We start from the raw sequence: 5,548 nt of genomic DNA, 5'->3' as shown, positions 1-5,548 counted from the left end.
GCGAGTGCATCAGCAGCCTGATGGCACCATCAGACTTTCAGATACCCAAAAATTGCTGCTGTGCCTTTGGCCAGACCCCAAAAACTTGGGGCAAAGTTTACCAAGAAAGTAAACGGCCAAAAGTTAGGTATGCGGGAGACACACCCACAAAACACATCCGGCTCAGCTATATAATTGGAGGCATGGCCTCTCTGGTTCCTAGTCGAACTGCTTAACGGCCATGATCCCAGAGACTCAGAAACGAACCTCAGAACCCAAAGGCTTTTAGCAGAAATGCGTTCTGTTCCTGCAGTAGGTTACTGGGGCTGGGCCACTTCAGGTGAGAATAGGTTTCGTGCCTTGGCCTGTTCCTCTTGGCGGCCCGGTGACCGCCATCCTCTAGAGGCCACTGGACAGTCAGGTTTGGGCCTGCAGTGATGAGACAAACGGGGCCTTGCCAGACGGGGTGGAACCGGCCCTTTCCTCTCCATCCCAACAAGACCCTGAGTCGCCGCCTACAAACGGCCTCTCTGGCTCCTGATCAAACTGATTAACGGCCATGATCCCAGAGACTCAGAAACAAATCTCGAAACCCAGCGGCTTTTGGCAGAAATGCATCTGGACCGCATACAAGGTGGCCGCCGCCTCAGAGCTTATTGGAAATCCAGGTATGAGCCAGTGGTGATGGGGAAACTGCAGTCTCACGGGAAGGGGAGTGGTACCGGCTCGTCCTTCACGCCCTACCGAGATCACGAGTTGCCCCAGACAAGCGGCTCTCCAGCACAGTCATGGCTCCAGAGGCAAAAGGACTTAACCCAGAGCCCAGCACCTTGCAGCAGAAAAGTGAATGGACCATCCATTAAACTATGGCACCATGCCTCCCCAGGAGGGAAAGGGTGTTGCTCCCTTCCGCCTGCCCCCCGCCCCCGGCAGCAAGGTGGCTGCCACCTCAGAGCTTATAGAAAAGCCAGGTATGAGCCAGCAGTGACGGGGCAACTGCAGTCTCATGGGAAGGAGGGCAGTACCGGCTCGTCCTTCACGCCCTACCGAGGTCACCAGTTGCCCCCCACGAGTGGCTCTCTGGCACAGCAATAACACCAGACATACAGAAACCAATCTCGTAATTATCTGGCTCTTTGCAGAAATCCAAAAACCCGCACAACATTATATGATTCTCATAACCAGCTATAGAAAATAAAGTATTTCACAATGCCTTTTCAGCAATTCTGATTGTTGAGGGGGAAATTCTAAACAATAATGGTGCATCTTTTGTCAAAATAATGAATGTAATCAATGTAGAGAAGAGTTCAGTGGAAATCATCTCCCTCACAGGCATTGGGAGGGGTGGGAGGGCGTATATTGGGGTTCTTGGTGGTGAAAAATGAGTACTGGTGAAGGGAGAGGTGTTTGATCATTGTATGACCAAGACTTAAACCTGAAAGATTAGTAACTTTTCCCACAGTGATTCGAAAATAAATATAAGAAGAAAAATAAATAAAAACTATAAAAAAAAGGTGGAGTTCATGCCCAAATCAATCAGTTAATCAGTGGCTAAATAAATAGCAGTACTCCAATATAAAAAAATAATAATAGGGCTGGAGCAATAGCACAGCGGGTAGGGTGTTTGCCTTGCATGCAGCTGACACGGGTTTGATTCCCAGCATCCCATATGGTCCACCGAGCACTGCCAGGAGTAATTCCTGAGTGCATGAGCCAGGAATGACCCCTGTGCATCGCCGGGTGTGACCCAAAGAGCAAAATAATAATAATAATAGTAATAATAATAAATAATAAAGTCCCAGGGGACAGGCTCAAGGGGTGGTTGGGAAAACTGGAAATAATGGTTGTAGGAAGGTGCAATGATGAAGGGATTGGTGTTGGAGTATTGAATGTCTGTAACAAATCATCATGAACAACTTTATTCAATAAATAAATAAATGAAATAAATAAAAATCCTACAAAAGGGTCTGGGTAGTATAATATAGTGGGTAGGACATTTGTCTTGCATGTGGCCAATCCAAGATTAATTCCTGGCAGCCCAATATGGTTCCCTGAGCACTGCCAGTAATGATTCCTGAGTGCAGGGTCAGGCGTAACTTCCGAGCATTGCCTGGTGTGAAAGAAAGAAAGAAAGAAAGAAAGAAAGAAAGAAAGAAAGAAAGAAAGAAAGAAAGAAAGCAGCAGATTAGAGCATAGCGTACCAAGAGAGACGTGTGACCCTGGAAACATGTAGACATTTATAATGTTTTCTATTTGGGAGAGTCGGTACTATGTGCTATGTCCAACAGTACTTAGGAGTCACTCTTGGCTGTCCTTGGGGGAGGGGGTTGTTTAGTTGGGGAGTTTTGTTTTGTTTTGTTTGGGGTGCCCACGTGGCAGTGTTCAGGGGCTACTCCTGGATCTGCACTCAGGAATAACTCCTGGTGGGCCCAGGGAACCATATGATATGCTGGGGGTCCAACCTATGTTGGCTGCATGCAAGACAAGTGCCCCGCCCTGCCTCTGCACTATCTCTCCAGCCCCCACTGCTGACTGTGTTCTGGGATCAAATCTGGGTCTGCAGCAGGGTATTTTTTATTAGGGAACGCTTCAAAATCTGTGTGTCATTCTTTTGCAGGGGGCATACTAATCTCTGTGTCATTTTAATTTTAGTATCTGTGCTGTGGAAGCCAGCACAAAGCACTGTCCTCCTGTTGTTCATCCATTTGCTCGAGCGGGCCCAGTAACATCTCCATCGTGAGACTTGTTGTTACTGTATTTGGCATATTGAATACGTCACGGGGAGCTTGCCAGGCTTTGCTGTGCGGGCGAGATACTCTCGGTAGCTTGCCAGGCTCTCCGAGAGGGGCAGAGGAATAGAACTCGTGCGCATGGGTCGCACGCAAGGCAAATGCCCTACCCGTTGTGCTATTGCTCCTGCCCAGCACAAAGCAAGCATCTTAATTCCTGTACTGCCTCTCTGGTACTATAATTTTTTCTCCTGAGAGAGTTAATCCCAGAAACATTCCAGGCTATTTGCCATAGCATTCACTCTTTGTTGGGGATTGGGGATTGAGTCACACCAGAGTTGCTCCCAGCTCTGTGCTCAAGGGTGGCTCCCAGATGGAACTGGGGTGCACGGTACATGAGGCCAACACCTCACCCCTGTGCTAGTTCTCAGGCCTGGGGAACTTTTTCTTCTGGTCAATTTGAAATGGATCCTCATTCCCTGACCACAAAAGGAGAGATGGAATTGTATATTCACCACACACCAGCCAAATTAGCAAAGCTCTGTAGGAGGCAGCTGGAACCGCCTGAGGAACTTCAATGGGGTGGTGAGAAGAGAGAGCTTCGAAAAGAGAGGGGAGCGGGGGAGGGAGGCAGAGAATGAACGGAGAAATGGCCAGAGCTGCCAGGAGGGAAAGGAGAGGGAAGGAAAAGAATTTCAATGAATCCTGGGACTTTCTGCTCCCCCAACAACAGAACCTTGATGGACCTGCTGGCAACAACAATCCTCCCAAGAGGCTGAGATCCAAAACAGATTTAAAAACTGGCTCTGGGCTTGCTCTTCAGGCCCGTGTCCTTAATCTCCCTTGCTCCTCTCTCTCTTTGCTTGCTCTTCGAGTCCGTGTTTCCCCTGAACTTGTATCTTCCTATGTCTCTGCTTGCTTGCTCGCTCTTTCGAGCTCATGTTCCCACTTAAACACATACCCCTTTCCTGCTCCCCTTTCACTTCTTTCTCTCTCTTTGATTTTTTCTCTTTTTTACTTTTGGGGGGTTGTGTTTTTGGGGGGCACACCTGGCAGTGCTCAGGGGTAACTCTTGACTCTACCTGCCCTCAGGAATCACTCCTGGTGTGTGTGGGGGGGACGAAATGGAATTCCTGAGACTAAATCATGTGGGCTGCGCGCAAGGCAAGCACCTTTCCTGCTGTACTAGCACTCCACCGACCCTTCACATCTTTTTGAGCAAGTAGCTTTCAATATCTTGACTGGCCAGGGGGCTTCCTCTCTTCTGCTTTCCTTTCTCCTCTTTCTCTATCTTTCCCTTCTCTTTTCTCTGTTTCTCCTTCTCTTTCTCACCTCCTTTAACTCCTTTCTCATTTTTTCTTTTTCTTTCCTCCTCTCCCCTTTCTCCCCCCACTTCTCCTCCCCCTCCACAATCCTATCTCTGTCTCCCTCCTCCTTTGCCAACCCCTGCAGAGAAAGAAAGGGGGCTCATGTCCCAGGGTGGGATATCTGGGTTGAGGAGACACATTGGTAAAGAAAAAAAAACTCAGTGGTGGTGGAGAATGGGCACTGGTGGAGGGATGGGTACTCGATCATTGTATAACTGAAACCCAAGCACAAAAATTTGTAAGTCTACAACTGGACCTCATGGTGTTTCACTAATAAAAATTTTAAAAAATAAAAGAAAAATACTATCTTGCTGGGGACAGAGCAATAGTATAGCAGATATGGAGCTTGCCTTCCACGTGGTTGACCAGGGTTTGATTTCTAGAATCTCATATGGTCCCTCTGTTGGGATCGGGAGTTCCCTATCACCTCGAACCCACCGTAAGTGATCCCTGAGCACCACCAGGTGTGACCCCAAAGCCAAAATAATAATCACAATAGTAATGATAATAAAATTTAAGGCTAGAGCGATAGCACAGAGGTAGGGCATTTCCCTTACAAGCGGCCAACATGGCCGACCCGAGTTCGATTCCTCCGCCCCTCTCGGAGAGCCCGGCAAGCTACCCAGAGTCTCTCGCCCGCACGGCAGACCCCGGCAAGCTACCCGTGACGTATTTGATATGCCAAACACAGTAACAACAAGTCTCATGATGGAGATGTTACTGGGCCCACTCGAGCAAATCGATGAACAACGGGAGGACCGTGACCGAATAAAATTTAAAAAATTAAAACTCTTCTTTCACCTGGCATTCAGCCAAGCTGGGTTCAACTGCCAGCACCCCAGATGGTCTCTTCAGCCGTACCAGGACCCATCGCTGAGTGCAGAGCCAGGCATATAAGCCCTGAGAATCGCTAAACGTGGCCCCAAAACAAACAATTTCGCTTCACTAAAAATGAAATAAAAACTGGTTCTGGAGCCAGAGAGCTAGTGACAGTGGGTAGGGCGTTTGCTGTGCACGTGGCTAGCCCAGGTTGGATGCTCCGAGCACTGCAGAAGAAATTTCTAAGTGCAGAGCCAAGTGTAATCCCTGAGTGTTACGGGTATGACCTCAAAACCAAAATACATTATATATAAAATATTTAAACTGGTTCTGCACTACAGGTACTAAAGAAAACTCTTCCAACGCTCAGTAAAAAGTGCACCTCACGGAGTTAGATAGTACAGCGAATGGGGCATCTCATATGATTCCCCCCAAGCACCGCCAGGAGTTATTCCTGAGTGCAAAACCAGGAGTAAACCCTGAGCAGGGCATGACCGGCCCCAAATAAACAAATAAATAAATAAATAGAACGGAATAGTGAAAAAGTGAGCACCTAGTAAAGCCAGGCGCGCACCTGTCCCTAGCCCCTCCCTCCCCGGTAGGAACGTTTACGCCCACGCGACTCCTCGCAGGGGGCGGGTCCCCCGTCACGTG

The 5,548-nt window shown here is 48.5% G+C and overlaps 1 non-coding gene across 1 annotated transcript; it reads right to left on the bottom strand.

Moving 5' to 3' along the window:
* Positions 1 to 2,552: 2,552 nt before the first annotated feature.
* LOC130029376 (U6 spliceosomal RNA) lies at positions 2,553 to 2,655 on the bottom strand. Its single transcript, XR_008793329.1, has one exon. It is a non-coding gene; the product is annotated as a U6 spliceosomal RNA (small nuclear RNA).
* Between the last annotated feature and the right edge of the window lie 2,893 nt (positions 2,656 to 5,548).

Source organism: Sorex fumeus, unplaced genomic scaffold (genome assembly GCF_029834395.1).
Source record: "Sorex fumeus unplaced genomic scaffold, SorFum_2.1 ptg000042l, whole genome shotgun sequence".
NCBI classification, from domain to species: domain Eukaryota; kingdom Metazoa; phylum Chordata; class Mammalia; order Eulipotyphla; family Soricidae; genus Sorex; species Sorex fumeus.
The sequence above is the reverse complement of the archived record's forward strand: the minus strand, read 5'-3'. Positions and strand labels throughout refer to the sequence as shown.